This window comes from Schistocerca nitens, chromosome 12, assembly GCF_023898315.1.
Source record: "Schistocerca nitens isolate TAMUIC-IGC-003100 chromosome 12, iqSchNite1.1, whole genome shotgun sequence".
In the NCBI taxonomy this organism is placed as follows: Eukaryota; Metazoa; Arthropoda; class Insecta; order Orthoptera; family Acrididae; genus Schistocerca; species Schistocerca nitens.
In genome coordinates this window covers 32,520,898-32,538,866 of record NC_064625.1, presented here as the reverse complement: position 1 = coordinate 32,538,866, position 17,969 = coordinate 32,520,898, and the positions used below count along the sequence as shown (strand labels likewise).

At 40.1% G+C, this 17,969-nt stretch overlaps 1 protein-coding gene across 1 annotated transcript in view; it reads left to right on the top strand.

Annotated features, from left to right (window-relative positions):
• Nucleotides 1-17,969, top strand: part of LOC126215332 (uncharacterized) — a 94,450-nt gene that overhangs the window by 510 nt on the left and 75,971 nt on the right. The gene's annotated exons all lie outside the window — the stretch shown is intronic.

Below are 17,969 nucleotides of genomic sequence, written 5' to 3'. Positions count from 1 at the left end.
ATATGCTGAATAATGTTCGTATCTGGGGACTTTGGTGGGCAGCAGAAGTGCTTAAACTCAGAAGAGTGTTCTGGAGTCACTCTGTAGCAATTCAGGACATGTGGAGTGTCACGTTGTCCTGCTAGAATTGCCCAAGTTCGTCAGAATGCACAATGGACGTAAATGGATGCAGGTGATTAGACAGGATGCTTTTACGTACATGTCACCTGTCAGACTCATATCTGGACGTATCAGCCGTTCCGTGTCACTGAGACTGCACATGCCGTAACCATTACAGAGTCTCCACCAGCAGGAACAGTCCCCTGCTGACATGCAGGGTCCATGGATTCGTGAGGCTCTTTCATACCAGTACACGTCCATCCACTCGATACAATTTGAAACAAAACTCGTCCGACCGAGTAACATGTTTCCAGTCATCAACAGTCCACTGTCGGTGTTGATGGGCCTAGGTGAGTCGTGAAGCTTTGTGTCGTGTATTCGTCAAGGGTACACGAGTGGACCGTCAGCTCCGAAAGCCCATATCGATGATGTTTCGTTGAATGATGTGCACACTGACACTTGTTGATGGCCCGGCATTGAAATCTGAGCAGTTTGTGAAAGGGTTGCACTTCTGTCACATTGAACGATTCTCTTCAGTCATTGATCCCGTTCTTGCAGGATCTTTTTCCAGCTGCAGCAGTGTCGGAGATTTGATGTTTTACTGGAATCCTGATATTCAGGGTACACTCACGAAATGGTCATACGGGAAAGTCCCCACTTTATTGCTACCTTCGAGATGCCGTGTCCCCATCACTCGTTTGCCAACTAGAACACCACATACAAACTCACTTAAATCTTGATAACCTGCCGTTGTAGCAGCAATAACGGATCTAACGACAGTGCCAGATGCTATTCTGCCTGTTTACTTCTTTCTTTGAATATGCGTGCCTATACCAGTTTCTTTGGCACGTCAGTGTATTTTAATATTATAGGCAATAATCATCAAAGATATTACTTGCAAATATGAGGAAAGATTGAAAAGTAATGCACAATAATTTTATTACAAACAATTTTATTAGGTAATGAAACAAAATAAACATAAATGTACATACTTTTTGACATAGTCTCCAACATTGTCAATGAATTTCTGTCATTGTGGTATCGGTTTCAGTATGCCCTGTTCATAGAAGCGTGTTTGGTTCGAGTATAGACATCTGCAGCCTGCTGATTTCACTTCTGCACCTTTCACAAAGCATTGGCTGGCCAGGAATTTCTCACGGGACCAAACTGTTGAAAGTCCGATGGTGCAAGGTCCGGACTGTATGGTAGATGCTAGAGCAACTCTCACCCAAATTTTGTGATTTTGTCATGAACAGGAGCAGAAACATGTGGGCAAGCATGGTCATGAAGAAATCTGACACCATAAGCATTAATGTTCTGGTGTTTGTCACAAGGGGCGCATTGCAATTTAACCAAATTTTTAATGTAGTCCGCAGCATTCACAGTGGTTCTGTGTTCAGCAACAATAACACATCATGCATATCCCAGAATGCTGTCACAAGCACTTTTGTAGCTGACTGAGTCACTTTGAATACTTTTCATACTGGGGAACCAGCATGTTCCCTCTCCATAGAGACCTGCTCAGTTTCAGGCGTATAGTGGCACATGCACAACTCATCACCGGTAGTAATCCTAACTACACATTCACACACACACACACACACACACACACACACACACACACACACACACACACACACATATACTTGATGCGTGAATTTAGGCTGCGCCGGTGCATGATAATTTCAACCTTCATTTAGGTATTCTAATACTGCTGCTTCCTATGCTCACTTAAAAGCAATTGTTACAAAATGTGATTATAATTAATTAAATGTCTTCAGGTAGTCATATAGCTATATAAATGTGTATTTATAGGGCATGGGAAGTAGCAACATTAAAATACAGTTCTATAATGGATGAAGTAATGAGCAAAAATTTTGAACTCATCTTATTTTGTGAATGTAATTGTGGCACCAAATTTCTTCTTGCCTAAAGGATGATGTAAACATCCAGGTTTGTCACAGTCCCTTTTATTTTCCATCGAAACATGGCAAAACAATGGAATTTATGGATCAGTTTTCTGCACATCGCTAAAGACAGTTTTCTTTCAAGTGAACATTGTTTTTGTACTTATCACTGTCCTCAATCAACAAGTTCATAAAACATTCCAAATGTATTCCTAGAGTCATCGTGGAAAGCCATTTCTTGAAACTTTGTTAATAGACTTTCTCAGGATAGTTTACATCTATCTTCAAGAGTCTTCCAGTTCAGTTCCTTCAGTATTTATTTATTTATTTATTTAGTCCTTCAAATCCTATATGTATAGATATTGGACATGGTTAGGTATTTACAAGATAAAATACAGTTTGTATTGCAATCCTAAGGACTAGATATTGAAGTAATTTAGCAAAGATTCATACATACAACAAACATTAAGGGCAACGTACAAAGTAGATTATTAATAATGCATCTTTATTTTTGTTGTTTGGCTTTTATATATTCTGTCAGACTGTAAAAGCAATGATCAGTTAAATATGCCTTTACTTCAGCCTTAAAACTACAGAGTTTACCTACTGATTTAATATGGTTAGGTAGATTATTGAAAATCTTTATCCCAGTAAGTAGTGTGCCTTTTTGGCACAATGATGTTCTCACCTGATTCATGTGAAAGTCAGATTTTTGCCTTGTATTTTGTGCATGTATATCTTCATTTTGTAATAAAATATCTGGGTGTCTATCGATATATTGTTTGATGAAAACTGATGTTTCGTAGATAAAAATGCGAGGAAGAGGAAGAACTGACAGTTTTTTGAATATGGGTCTGCATGATTTCGTATTATTTACCCCTTCAATAATTCAATTCTTAGCATTCTCTTTTGCATCCTGAAAAGTTTAATATTTGTTGTTATATTGCCCCAGAAGATTATGCCATAGGAGTAGTATACATTTAACTGGCTGGCTTTGCTGCAACAAGTTTTTAAGATCTGTATCATGTAACAGGTTTTGTGTTGTTCTGGAGCCAGAGTCCCAGAAATTTAGTGCTGTCAACACTTTCAAGAGCTCTGTCCCTAAGTTCTACTTCTATGTTTGGGTGGTGTCTTCCTTTTACAGTATAGAAGTTCAGTGCTACTGTCTTTTCTTTGTTTATAATTAGCTTGTTGTAGCTGAACCACTGTTCTACACTGTTCATTGTTTGGATAACGGAGTCTTTAAGTTTTTCTTCTGTTTTACCACTAATAAGGAAGGTTGTATCGTCTGCAAATTGGAGGGTAGTTTGGCAATACTTGTTGTACATAAGATCATTGACATAGAGGAGAAACAGAATGGGTCCCAATACTGATCCTTGAGGGACGCCATATTTCACATTTTCATATCCTGAATAGTAGTATCTGATTTTGTTATGGTCAGCATATTGCACTTCAACCACCTGTTTGTGACCACATAGGTATGTCTTGAGCCACTCATTGGATATACTTCTAATTCCTAATTGGTCAAGCTTCTGCAGTAGGATATTATGGTCAATGACGTCAAAAGCTTCAGATAAATCAAGACATATGCCTGTCACAAACTCACTTGCATCCAGTTTAGCACAGATTTCATTAAGAAATTCAAATATTGCACTTTCAGTTGAATAGCCTTTCCTGAATCCATGCTGTGAAGGAGAGAGAATTTTATTTTTATTTAGGAAATCAGACAATCTCTTGTAAAAAACTTTTTCTAAAATTTTTGAATATACAGGCAGTAGGGCTATTGGTCTATAATTTGAAACACATTCTGCATTTCCTTTTTTGAACAGTGGTTTCAGTTTTCCTTTTTTTAAGCATGAAGGGAAGGTTCCTGATGCCAGTGAGCTGTTGCACAAGTGTGTCAAGGGTTCAGCTAAGGCAAGACAGCATTTTTTAATAATTGCATCTGGTACTCCATCAATTCCACATGAGTACCCTGTTTTCAAGGTTTTTATAACTGATAAAATTTCTTCAGTATTTGTGGGTGAAAGGAACAAAGATGTAGACACATTTCTCACACTATTGCATGATGGAGGTGATATTTTGTTGTGCTCTTCCAATCCACTCACCAACTGTTCACTTATGTTTGCAAAATAGTTGTTGAAGGTCCCTGCAATTTCTGTTGGGCAAGAAATCATTTGTCCTTCATAACATAAGTTCATATTTTTATATTGTTTAGTTTCACTTGTTGTTTGATTTTTTATAACTTCCCTTATAGCTTTAGATTTGTTTTTTGAATTTTCAATGTATTTGTCATTTGCCATTGTTTTAGCTTTCCTTACATCATTTTTGAGGAACCTCTTGTAATTCTTCAGGTACAAATGAAATTCAGGAGGCATGTTCTATGTCTTTGCTATATCATGTAATCTTCTTTTCTCTGCACAAGAGATTCTAATACCTGTTGTAATCCATTTGTTCTTTTTGAAGTTAGGTTGACATTTTTGTTTTTTTAATGGAAATGCAGCTTCAAAGTATGACATGAAGATTTCCATGAATTTTTCAAACTTTTTGTTAGTATTTTCACAAGTATACACTTCATACCAAGTTTCTTTACTTAGTCTCTGTACAAAAAGGTTTATTTGTATGTTAGTGAATTTCCTTGCTTCTTTTACAAGTTCCTCTTTCTCAGTTGTTTCACTTGGGGTGTGCAAAGCAATAAACTGTGCATAGTGATCACTGAAGCCAGTATTAAGATTTCCGGCACAGAAATTGTGATTTGCATTTGTGTTTATTAATATCTGATCAATTGTTGAGCTAGTTGTTGGTGTAACTCTTGTAGGAGAGTCTATGGTGGCTTTTATGTTATATGTTTCCAGTAGGGTCATCAAGCTTTGCTGGTCTTTTGAGATTTCTTGAAAATCAATATTAAAATCTCCACATATGATCACTGTTTTGTTAAAGTTTTTTATAGTATTTAAAGCTGCTTCTAGACAGAAATCATTTAAGTTCCCATCAGGGCTCCTATATACAGAGATGATTATTAATTTTAATGCAGAGAGTTCAACTGTGGATACTTCAAAAACTTTCTCTTCAGCTAACAGTTCAATGGGTATTATGTTACAATAATCAATGCCACTTTCAACAAATATATATGACCCTCCATGACTGGATGTAATTCTAGAAAATGATCATGAAAGATTGAAGTCTGCAAGTTTTGTGACTGACATTGCATCTTTAGGCAGCCAGTGTTCAGTTATACACATTACAGAAGCGTTTTTAGCTCATCAGTACATAGAATTTCAACTTCACTTAATTTGTTTAGCAATCTGTGACACTGTCCTATTGATCAAACACACCTGTGACCATTTGTGCTGCCCTTCTCTGTATACATGCTAGAACCAGTCACACGATTGATATGTAAGCAATGTCCTTTGTAGACTCATTGCACTTCTCCAGTATTCTACCAATAAACCAAAGTCTACTGCCTACTTTACCCATGACTGACCCTATGTGATCGTCCCATTTCATATCCCTACAAAGTGTTACACCCAGGTATTTGTATGAGGTTGCCAATTCCAACATTGACACATTGATGTAATAGTCATAGGATACTACATTTTTCATTTTGTGAGGTGCAAAATTTTCAATTTCTGAACATTTAGAGCAAGTTGCCAATCTCTGTGTCATGTTGAGATCCGAAGAATATGATGAATATTTTGGTTTGGAGCTCCGCTGTCACAGTCTGGATTAGGCAGGTTTTTCCTCTTGTGGAGAACATCTCTGCACCGGGAACAGCTTGTTGTGATTCTCTTCAGGGCAATCCAGGTCCTGCATAGTAGGTGGGATCCACATGGAAGTCTAGCACCTGTAAAGGAGGAGGAAATTAGTGTTTTAACGTCCCGTCGACAACGAGGTCATTAGAGACGGAGCGCAAGCTCGGGTGAGGGAAGGATGGGGATGGAAATCGGCCGTGCCCTTTCAAAGGAACCATCCCGGCATTTTCCTGAAGCGATGTAGGGAAATCACGGAAAATCTAAATCAGGATGGCCGGAGACGGGATTGAACCATCGTCCTCCCGAATGCGAGTCCAGTGTGCTAACCACTGCGCCACCTCGCTCGGTAGCACCTGTAAAGATGTTAGGCAGGTGCACATCTGTTACTGCTTCCCAACAACCTTTCCATTCATCAAGAAGTTTATAATCCTTGGCATCCATGCCATGAGCATCAGACAGGGTTGAGTGGTGCAATTTTAGTGTAAGATTCAAAAATGTGGTCACTGTGTGAGGGTAGATTAAGATTCTTGGAAATCTTGTGGAGTTCTGTCATAAGGGCAGTAGATCTGCAGAGACCAGGAGGCATTACGCCAGTTAGCAGTGGAAGCCAATGAACTGGAGTAGGTCTGATTGTGCCAGATATTATGTGCATTGTAGTATTCAGCTGGGTGTCAACAAGCCTTGTTTGATGAGTCTTCATTCAAACAGGTGCACAGTAGTCAGCATTTGAGTACACAAAAACCGAGCGAGGTGGCGCAGTGGTTAGCACACTGGACTCGCATTCGGGAGGACGACGGTTCAATCCCGTCTCCGGCCATCCTGATTTAGGTTTTCCGTGATTTCCCTAAATCGTTTCAGGCAAATGCCGGGATGGTTCCTTTGAAAGGGCACGGCCGGTTTCCTTCCCAATCCTTCCCTAACCCGAGCTAGCACTCCGTCTCTAATGACCTCGTTGTCGACGGGACGTTAAACACTAACCACCACCACCACCAGTACACAAAATCCAAGGCTGAAGATGTCACTGTGGTTTCTGAAGATTCACAGGTTGTTCTGCATAGCTTATGGTGGATATTGTTTGAAGTCCTCAACTTTTGAGCCAGGTTCGGAAGGTGCTGTTTGAAGGATATTGTATGGTCCAAGATGACACCAATATATTTTGGGTTCCAATTATGATGAAGAATTCTGCCCCTGAAACTTTCATTAGGATGTACATTTGCGAAATTATTATTTAAATGGAAGCAAGATGCCTCCGTTTTATTCACACTGGGTTGCAATCTCCAGATTTTGTAGTATTTGTCCAGTATACACAAGTCTTTGGTCAGAATCTCATATGTTGTCTCCATTTCCTGGTGTTGTATGGCCAGATCCAAGTCATTGGCATAGCAGAATTTTCTGGGTGGAGTGTCAGGTAGAAATGATTTGAACAGTAATGATGAGAGAACTGATGTCTGGGGCAATACATAGCTTAGCTTCCTCTCCTTGGTTATCCTGCTTCCAGTAATTATCTAGACCTTCTGATTATTTAACATGTTGTTAACCAGTCGGGACATCGTTGTGCGTGGTATGTTACGAGAAATTTGTAGCTAAGACCTTCCGTCCACACAGTGTCGAAGGCAATAGTAAGATCAACAAATGCTGCTGATGTTTTCAGTTTCATTTGGTATCCTGCCTCTATGAGGAATGCAAGAGACAATACTTGGTTGCATCAGTTACACCCTGGTATAAAGCCTGCCTGATCAACAGGAATATGCTCTAGGATAGTACCACTTATTCTGGTATGTATCAGTCTTTCAAAAAGCTTATAGCAGCAGCTAAGAAGGGTGATATGGCAACAGCTCTCTACCTTGGTTGCTGATTTTGCCAGATTTCAAAACAGAGATTATCTTCACCCTATTGAACTCCAATCTTGGGTAACAGGTCAGCAGGACGTTAGTGAAGAATTCTGCCATCCATTTCTTAGCGTACCTCCCATATGAATCAGGAATTCTGGATGGATGCTGTCAAATCCAGTTGCCTTAAAACTGCAGAGCATACTATTATGAGCATGGAGATTGGAGCAGCAGTTAGGATCAGCAGCTTCCCTCAGTCTGAACTGCTCCTAGTATTTTTGGGATATTGAATTAACTGATGAGGTTAATAGTTCCATTAAGGTGCGAGCCCAAACTGGTTGGTGCAAGTGGGAGGGGGGCGGTACAGCGGCACCTGTGTTTCATATAGGGGCCCTGCTGCACGGGCTGAAGGTGGTGCCTGTTTGTTTGCAGTAGCAGGCTTTGGGGCAGACTTTTGGGTCGATGTTGAATTTGCCAGAAGTGTCGGCCAATTTATTTGATTCACGGATGGCATGTTTGGTTGTTGAGATTGGGTCTTGGCTGTGGTGGAGATGTTTTTTCTCTTCTACCTTTTCTTCACTAGAATGATGGAAAAAATTGCAACACTAAGAAATTATTAATTTAGATTGACGAAATTTCATACATTCGTCTGGGTAACATATTTAAGTAGTTAACATTGCTAGATCACAGGTTTGTGGGATAGAGTTGTGTGCCTGTTGCACTTGGTCAGTCAATGGAGGGATGGTTGATGATGTTTGTTGATGAAACTGGAGTTGTCATCTGAAGTAGTTCCTATATGTGCTCAAGCAGGTCAAGGCAACATGTCAACACTCAGTAGAGCACGTCGGCTTACAACATCGGTATATAGGTGAGCATTATCCTGTTGGAAAATGCCCTCTGGAATGCTGTTCATCAGTGGCACCACAACAAATCAAATCACCAAATTGTTGTACAGATTGGCAATCAGCGTGCATGTGATAACCATTTGATATTTATTTAGTCCTTCAAATCCTATATGTATAGAATATATACAAGGATATTGGACATGGTTAGGTATTTACAAGATAAAATACAGTTTGTATTGCAATCCTAAGGACTAGATATTGAAGTAATTTAGCACAGATTCATAAATACAACAAACATTACAGGCAACATACAAAGTAGAATATTAATAATGCATCTTTATTTTTGTTGTTTGGCTTTTATATATTCTGTCAGACTGTAAAAGCAATGATCAATTAAATATGCCTTTACTTCAGCCTTAAAACTACAGAGTTTACCTATTGATTTAATATGTTTAGGTAGATTATTGAAAATCTTTATCCCAGTGTGTAGTGTGCCTTTTTGGCACAATGATGTTCTCACCTGTTTCACATGAAGGTCAGATTTTTGCCTTGTATTGTGATTATGTATATCTTCATTTTTTAATAAGATATCTGGGTGTCTATCGATATGTTGTTTGATGAAAACTGATGTTTCATAGATAAAAATGCAAGGAAGAGGAAGAACTGACAGTTTTTTGGATATCGGTCTGCACGATTTCGTATTGTTTACCCCTTCAATAATTCTTAGTATTCTCTTTTGCATCCTGAAAAGTTTAATATTTGTTGTTGTATTGCCCCAGAAGATTATGCCATATTTAATTACAGAATGCACATAGGAGTAGTATACATTTAACAGGCTGGCTTTGCTGCAACAAGTTTTTAAGATCCGTATCATGTAACAGGTTTTGCTTAGTTTTCTTTGCAAATATTCAATATGTACTGCCCATTTTGTGTTGTTCTGGAGCCAGAGTCCCAGAAATTTAGTGCTGTCAACACTTTCAAGAACTCTGTCCCTAAGTTCTATTTCTATGTTTGGGTGGTGTCTTCCTTTTACATTATAGAAATTCAGTGCTACTGTCTTTTCTTTGTTTATAATTAGCTTGAGAGTGCACCTGCTGATATAAAATTGCATCCCAAACCACAGCTCGAGGTGTAGGACCAGTATGTCTAACACACAGACAGGTCGGTTGCAGGCCCTGAACTGGCCTCCTCCTAACCAATACATGGCCATCACTGGCAACAAGGCAGAACTGGCTTTCTTCAGAAAATGCAATACACCTCCACCCTGCCCTCCAATGAGCTCTTTCTTGACACCACTGAAGTCGAAAATGGCAGTGGTTTGTAGTCAGTGGAATGCACGCTACAGGGTGTATGGCTCGGAGCTGTCCTCGAAATAACCAATTTCTAATAGTTTTTTGTGTCTTGCAGTGCCAACTGCTGCAGATGCAGAACGATGTGCCAGAGCCGTGGTCTTCCCTCTCAGTAGTGCCCAGTCTTCTTGTGGCCGTACATTCCTGACATTCCTGTCACCACTGCTGCCACCAATCATGTACAGTGACTACAGTCATTCCAAGTGTTTGTGCAATATCACAGAAGGAATTTTCAGTTTCTGGTAGCCCTATACATGGCCTCATTCAAACTCAGTGAGGTGTTGATAATGGCATCTTTGTCACTTTAAAGGCATTCTTGACTGACATATAATCACCATGTTCAATCTCAAAGGTAACTAACGCTCATGACCATTACAATGTGTATTTAAAGCAAACCTGATTTGCATCCTTGTTGTGGTGCTGCTCTTATGTGACTGCCGGGAAATTCAGAGAGACATCATCTTTCGTGTCTGATGTAGAAACGTGCCTACCAACTTTCATTTATGTTGGAGTTTTTTTTTTTCTCATCAGTGTATCATGAGGCGGACTGAGCACGCTTTGTAATTGGCAACGTGTTCGTCTTTGCATTTGTAAGACTCCAGCTTTACTTCGCACTTTCTGGTGCGTCACGTGGTCGCATGGTGTTTACCACATTTGACACAATTTGATTTAAGGTTGCAATGCCTGGCTCCGTGATTCTAACCCTAACAAATATGGGATTGAGTTGAGCCTTTGGGTTCTCTTTTGGAGTTGACTGTGACCTCTAGGTGTAAAAGTGACTTCAACGTATAAACTTGTGTCACTGCTTCTGTGTTACCCTGCTGTACAAGGTAACAGGGTTGGAGCCTTCGTTCAGTGGCTCACTCGTCCACTGTAGACATTTGTGTTACTCTTTGAACTAGCTGACGTAGTAGACGTAGGGCTTGTATTAATGTTGCTTCCATTGTGACTGGAAGTTTCTATTGAGCACTTTTATGTTTTTTTAAATTCAGTTCATGTATATACTACTGAATGTTTTCACGTTTTGACAAGGTGCATAGGTTGTTGAAATTCTTTGGTTTGGAAAACTGCTAAGTGATCCTCCCTCACTATGGGTGGGTCTTCATTCTACCCCCTCCTCCCCCCCCCCCCCCCCCCGCCCCCCTCTGCCCCACACCTATGAATTATCAATTGCACCCCTTTTCCACTCCTTCTCCTGAGCCCTATCCACACAACTCACATCTGTGTAAAAGACACAGATTCTAGACCGGTCCCATACAGCCTCCCACTACCACCTACTCCAGTCCTGTCACAAAAATTTCCTATCCTGTGAAAGACAGGACCACCTCAGCTGTAACCACTGTGTGGCATTTTGCGTGGACACGACCACTGACAGCTGTCTGCACACATGAAGGGCTACCACCAAGCTTTTGCTGAGAGACAGTTGCCAAGTGTGCTGCCCAACATTGTGTGCTTTACTTTGATGACCACTTCACAGCATGTCCCATCTGGATTCTTTCCTCCAACACCATTGCTAGTTCCTGTTGCCACATGCTTGAGTCCCCTTTGCTGTTCTAACTGTAGCCTACTATCCTTCCAGCACACACATACAGTCCATTTTTCTCTGTCACCCCCCCCCCCCCCCCGCCCTGGCCCCCACCCATCCCAAACAAAACCTCTTGATGCCACATCTACCAATCCTCCATCCTGGCCCTACCACGTCCCTCACACTCTCACAGGTATTTCCCGCCAGCCTTACCCTGCTATCACTCTCCTTCCTTACCCCACACTTTCTCCTGTATCCCTACTATACATCTCAACTGATTTCGCTGCCCATCACTGTTGGGCCTGAGGAGTTATAAGGAGAAGTCCCAAGCTGTGGGATGAAATCTTTGAAATCATCTATACAGTGATGTAGATCAAAGTGTCAATTGTCATATGCCCCCTGCCATTCACATGGTTGGCCATCATTTGTGAGTAAGTGCTGAAAAAAATTTCGGAATTAAGCATGACAACACTCGACAGCTTTAATAAAAGAGAGTTGAACTGACTGACCGTGCAGTGTAATGGTTCAAGTTCAGGCCCCACATGCAAGAGATCTTAGCCTCGAATCTCGGTAGGTGCTTTGAAATTTAAATCTCTAGAAAAATGACTTTGGTCATTACTCTTATTTGATTAATTGCATTAAATGTATTTTTTTATTTCTAGTCCTTTGTCACATCATTTTAACCAGTGTATTAACTTCTACAATTGCTCTCATTTTTTTCTTTCTCTCATTCCTTTTGACTTGGAATCTTTGTGTATGTGATTTTAATTATTTTTATTTATCTATCATAATGATGTGTAACATTTAAAATTGTGGATATGTTATTTAAAAAACAAAAGACAAAATAATCTATTTACGTTGACCATGAATTGGTGTCAAAAATGTAATTTTCATCACAAGATGTACATTTTTTTAGATGATTAGTGTCTTACAAACATTTAAATCATTAATTCTGATTTCTCTATTGACAAAGCAACACAGTTGTTAAATGAAACAAGAGAATATAAATAAAACGAAATTCAAGCAAAATGTGGAACAGAAATAATGAATGCAGTAACATGGACAAACATATGGGATGATAAAACAGAAGAAGTTGAATTGAAGTTAATACAGAAAATTAATTAAAATCACACGTGGAAAGATTCCAAGTGGAAAAAGAATGATAGGAAGAAAAAATGAGGGCAGCAACAAGTTTATAAAACTGACATGACTGCGGAATAGAAATAAAGAAAAATTACATGTAGCCCAATTAATTAAATAAAAATAGTGGCTAAAGTCATTTTGATAAAGATTAAAAATGAACAATTTGAAAGCACCTGACAGGCTTTAAACCCACAACCTCTTGCATACGAGGCCTGTACCTTAATCTGCGAAACTACTCTATTAAATACATCCCTATTTTAAAGCTGTAGAGCATCACACAAAATTCCGAAATTTTTTTTGTCGATTACTCGCCACGAGATCCACGACAGTGAAAAGCAGCAGGGTGTGTCATACTTGTGACCTTAACCTACATCACTGTATTGACGATTTCAAAAAGTTGATCCCTCTCCTTACTAGAGATGACAGTGGGCATGTGTGTGTTAACTATGTGTGTATAAATGTGTGTGTGTATTTTTTTTTCTTGGTGTCCTGGGAGGAATGGTCAGTATTCAAGCATATGACAAGAATCATCATATCAAGCAAAAAACTTCGTATGGACATATGCCCTATTCCGAATAGTTTATGTGATAAAACACATTGACTGTACAGTGTTATTTATTTTCTGTATAATTCGATATATTGTTGGACTACATGCTGAAGAGTCAGCCAGTGATGACAGAGACAAGAGGGTCTGTGGCCAAAGACTGTTAAACCCTTTTGCTGCTGTGAGCATGTATAGATGTCCTGTTATGCCATTCCCCAGGTGCTGCAAGTGTCTATACGTGTGCTGCTTGGATTTTCCTCCAGTGCTATGGGCATCTGTATACATATGGAGTCACCAACCTATCACTGCTGGTGACGAGTTACTTTCATATTTTGGTGAATGAAAAAGTTTTGAGTATTTATAATGCAGCATTGTGTGCTATCATAGGCAAAAAACCTCGTTTCGATATCTTGAATTGTTTACAAGATATGATGATTGTTATGAGCACGTGATTCACAATGTGCAGGAATGTACGAGGGCCGTTCAGAAAGTAACCTCCAGTTGATTTAAAAAAATACACCAAGTTAAATAAAAATATTTTAATATATACATCTTACAACTACATCTTTGCACTATTTTTCTACATAGTCTCCATAGCGATTGAGGCACTTATCGTATCTCTTCACAAGCTTTGAAATTCCTTCTGCATAAAAATCACCCGCTTGTGCCTGGAGCCAGCCTGTGACCGCATCTTTGAGCTCTTCGTCGTCATCAAACCGCTGTGACCCGAGCCATTTCTTCAAATGCATGAAGAGGTGATAATCACTTGGCGCCAGGTCTGTGCTGTAAGGTGGATGGTTGATAACGTCCCACTTGAAGGACTCAAGAAGGGCCATTGTTCTGCGAGCAGAGTGAGGACGGGCGTTATCGTGCAAAAAAACGATACCGGAAGTCAGCATACCACGGTGTTTGTTCTGTATAGCCCGTCGTAACTTTTTTATTGTTTCACAGTACACATCTTGATTAATGGTCATACCACGTTCCATGAATTCAACCAGCAACACCCCTTTGGCATCCCAAAACACCGTTGCCATCAGTTTTCTGGCAGAAAAATCTTGCGAGGCTTTTCTTGGTTTGGTAGGCGAATTTGAATGTGCCCACATCTTTGATTGTTCTTTTGTCTCAGGGTTCACGTACTTAATCCAGGTTTCGTCACCGGTCACGATTCTGTTTAACAATGGTTCTCCTTCGTCCTCATAACGTGACAGAAAGTCTAATGCAGAGGCCATTCTTTGAGTTTTGTGGTGGTCGGTAAGAATTTTGGGCACCCATCGTGCACAGAACTTACGGTAACCCAATCTTGCTGTCACTATCTCGTACAAGAGAGTCTTAGAAATCTGTGGAAAACCAGTAGACAACTCCGACATTGAGAAACGTCGATTTTCACGAACTTTTGCATCAACTGTCTGAACGAGTTCGTCAGTCACCAATGATGGTCTACCACTCCTCTCTTCATCATGAACGTTTTCTCGTCCACTTTTAAATAAACGTACCCATTCACGGACAACTCCTTCACTCATAACTCTTGGTCCGTACACGGCACAAAGCTCATGATGAATAGCTGCTGCAGAATATCCTTTGGCTGTAAAAAACCTTATGACAGCACGCACTTCACATCTGGCGGGGTTTTCTATTGCAGCACACATTTCAAACTGCCACAAAAACTAAACTAGCGCAGGTACGACGTTCACTCGACCACGGCTTGATGCCGACTGACCTGTTGAGTGCGTGAACGCACAGATGGCGTCGCTACTCCCCCCACAACCCGCACTGTGACCAATCGGAGGTACTTTCTGAACCGCCCTCGTAAATGGGCATGTCGCATTTGGGAGTCTGTCGGATATAAAACATGATAACTTCGAGAACAAAATGAGATATCGTTCTGTTCTCAATTTTAAATAAAATTTCAACATCTTACTTATATTTCATTCCAGCCGACCTACAAACTTTAATCACTTGTACACAAAGTTTATCCGATACGTTTTTACATCTGCAAACTCTTTAAAATTTAATCAGTGTTTTACTTAATTGATGCAGCTCAGTATGATGGGCAATGAAAATAAATTCAGTTCTTCATTGAATGTAGATATCATACTGTAAGATGTGGAAAAATAAAATGTTTTCACCTTTGAAAAATAGGATGATAAGTGTTTCATATTGGCCGGAGCACCATCTGTCAGAACAGGCACCAGCATTTTGCGAGCAGTGTAGGCATAACAAAAGCTGCCCTCAGCATGCAGTGCAGAGGGTGCCTATGCAGCAGAAAAAGTGTTAACAGTTATAAAGAACTGCTTGTTGACCCAGCAGGGGTTTACGAATGGGTTGTGGCTGCTGGCCGGTGCTACTGAAGTGGCACCTCGTGCTGCCGAAGCCGGCAGCCTTTGTAGGCCACGGCCATCAATGTCAGTGGTGTGTTGTGTCGTGCTGTGAAGGTATCTGTGTGGGAGATGGCCTCTCAGCTCTGCAAGTGGGTGTTGTGATGGCGTGCGGAGTCCCCTGTGCGTGAGGCACATCCTATTGCCCTCGGACAGGAGTCAGTCGGTGGCTGGTGCTGTGGCGTCAAGTCCCTCTAGGACGTCAATGTCAGTGACGGTGGGCACAGACGGCAGGTTGGCAGGACAGCGACACTGAGTCCCGTGAAGAACTAGGTGCAGACAGCAGATCCGGCCTGGTCTCGAACGTGTGGCTGCAGCTGGCAGAACCCAGTCATCTCTCTACCCAGTCTCACCATGGTGTTGTGGTGCTATTGCTGACTTCTGGCAATGACAGGTGATCCCTGCATTAAAATCGAGACTTCTTTACACTGAGGTGACAAAAGTCACGGGATGCTCCCTAATATTGTGTGAGACCTCCTCTTGCCCGACACAGTGCAGCAACTCGACCTGCACGGATTCGACAAGTTGTTTGAAGGCCCTGCCAAAATATTGGGCCACACTGCCTCTATAGTGATCTGTAATTGCAGAAGTGTTGCTGGTGCAGCATTTTATGCACAAACTGACCTCTCAATTATATTCTGTGAATGTTCAATAGAATTCATACTGGGTGATCTGGGTGGTCAAATCATTTGCTCAAACTGTCCAGAATGTTCTTTGATCTAGGTAATGCAGATCATTGTGCATTGTTCATTGAGTTGCCACAGACAGATAGGAACATTTCACAAATGAGAACCTGTATGAGCAGGAACTTCAGCAAAGAAAACTTGCTAACATTTAGTGAGAAGAAAATGCTGTTCTAACATTAAGAAACAAAAAGTGGAAACAAAAAATGGAATACCCACCAAAGTTATTGAAGTAGTTCACAATAGAATTGCAAACCCACTAGCTCATATAATAAATCAGTGTTTTGAAGAGGGCTCTTTCCCAGAGGTACTGAAATATGCTGAAGTGAAGCCACTCTTCAAGAAGGGACCAAGAGAGATCATGGGAAATTATTGTCCTATCTCGATTCTCCCAGTCCTATCTAAAATATTTGAAAAACTTGCTGTTGCACAAATCCAAAACTTCATTGCAAAATATTCTGTTATTCTAAACAATCAGTTTGGTTTTCAGCAGGAGAAAAACACCATAGATGCAGTAAACAGTTTCATTGAGAAAATAAGTACATTATTGGACAAGAGGAATAAGGTGGCAGGAATTTTCTGCGACCTCACAAAGGTGTTTGATTCTGTAAACCATACATTGCTTGTTTACAAACTTGAAAAGAATGACATTAGCAGCAGTGCCCTACAGTGGCTTAAATCCCACTTATCCAACAGAAAGCAAAGAGTTAGCATTTCTTCAGATGGCGCATATTATTTTTTGACTGGAAAAAAAATATCTCAGGGTGTTCCACAAGGCTCCATATTAGGCCCAGTCCTATTTCTCTTTTATGTTAATGACTTACCATTAAATATCAGCTCCGCATCAGTTCTGTTTGCAGATGATACTTCTATCTTAGTTGAAGATCAGGATTCAGAAAAAAAGCCCAAATCTGTGATCAGTACCCTCAGTACCTTAGAAACTTGGTTTCAGCTAAATGGGTTGAATCTAAACATATATAAGACTCATGTGATGCAGTTCAAAACCAAGCAGTCAAAATGTGAGCAGACTAAGATTGTACACAACAACCAAGGTCTAGAAGAAGATGACTCAGTCAAATTCTTAGGTTTAAATGTATAAAGATTTGAGCTGGCAGCCACACATTGAATACCTGATGAACAAACTGAGCAGCTTTGCACTTGCAATGCAAGTATTATCAACTGCAACTGACATGGACACATGAAAAGCAGCGTATACAAGCTACTTCACATCCATTATTAGATATGGTATTGTTTTTTGGGGTAACATGACAAACATATTGCAGATACTAAATATGTGCACTGCACCATGTCAACCATGATTTAGAAAGCATAAAATATTAACTCTGCCATCCTTATACATATATGAGATTATTAAATTTTTGTACATCAGACATGAATTATTTGAGGAAAACCATTTTGTCCATTCACTTGATACTAGAAACAAAGAAAATTTTATGCTCCCCACCCACTGCCTCAGATTGTATGCTCAGGGACCTCAATACATGGGAATGAAAATTTGTACTAAATTAGAAGGGAACTAGTTGATGCAGATGAATTTAGGTTCACTTAAAACAAAGCTATATGAGGTACTGACACTGAAGTGTTATTATTCAGTGGATGAATTCTTGTGGGACAAACTGGAAATTTGAGCTGGATACAATGTGTTTCACATTCCAAGAAATATCCTTATAATGTGTTTATTTATTATAGTGCTATTATTTATTAATGTAAAAATCATTGTAATGGTTTTATAGATTTTTTACATGTCTCCTGGACGCGGATTGCAAATGTACGTCATGAGATGAATAAAACGCAATTCACAATTTCGAATACTTGTGGCCTGTTGATGTGGCACATTGTCATCCACACAATTCCATCATTGTTTGGGAACATGAAGTCCACGAATGGCTACAAACAG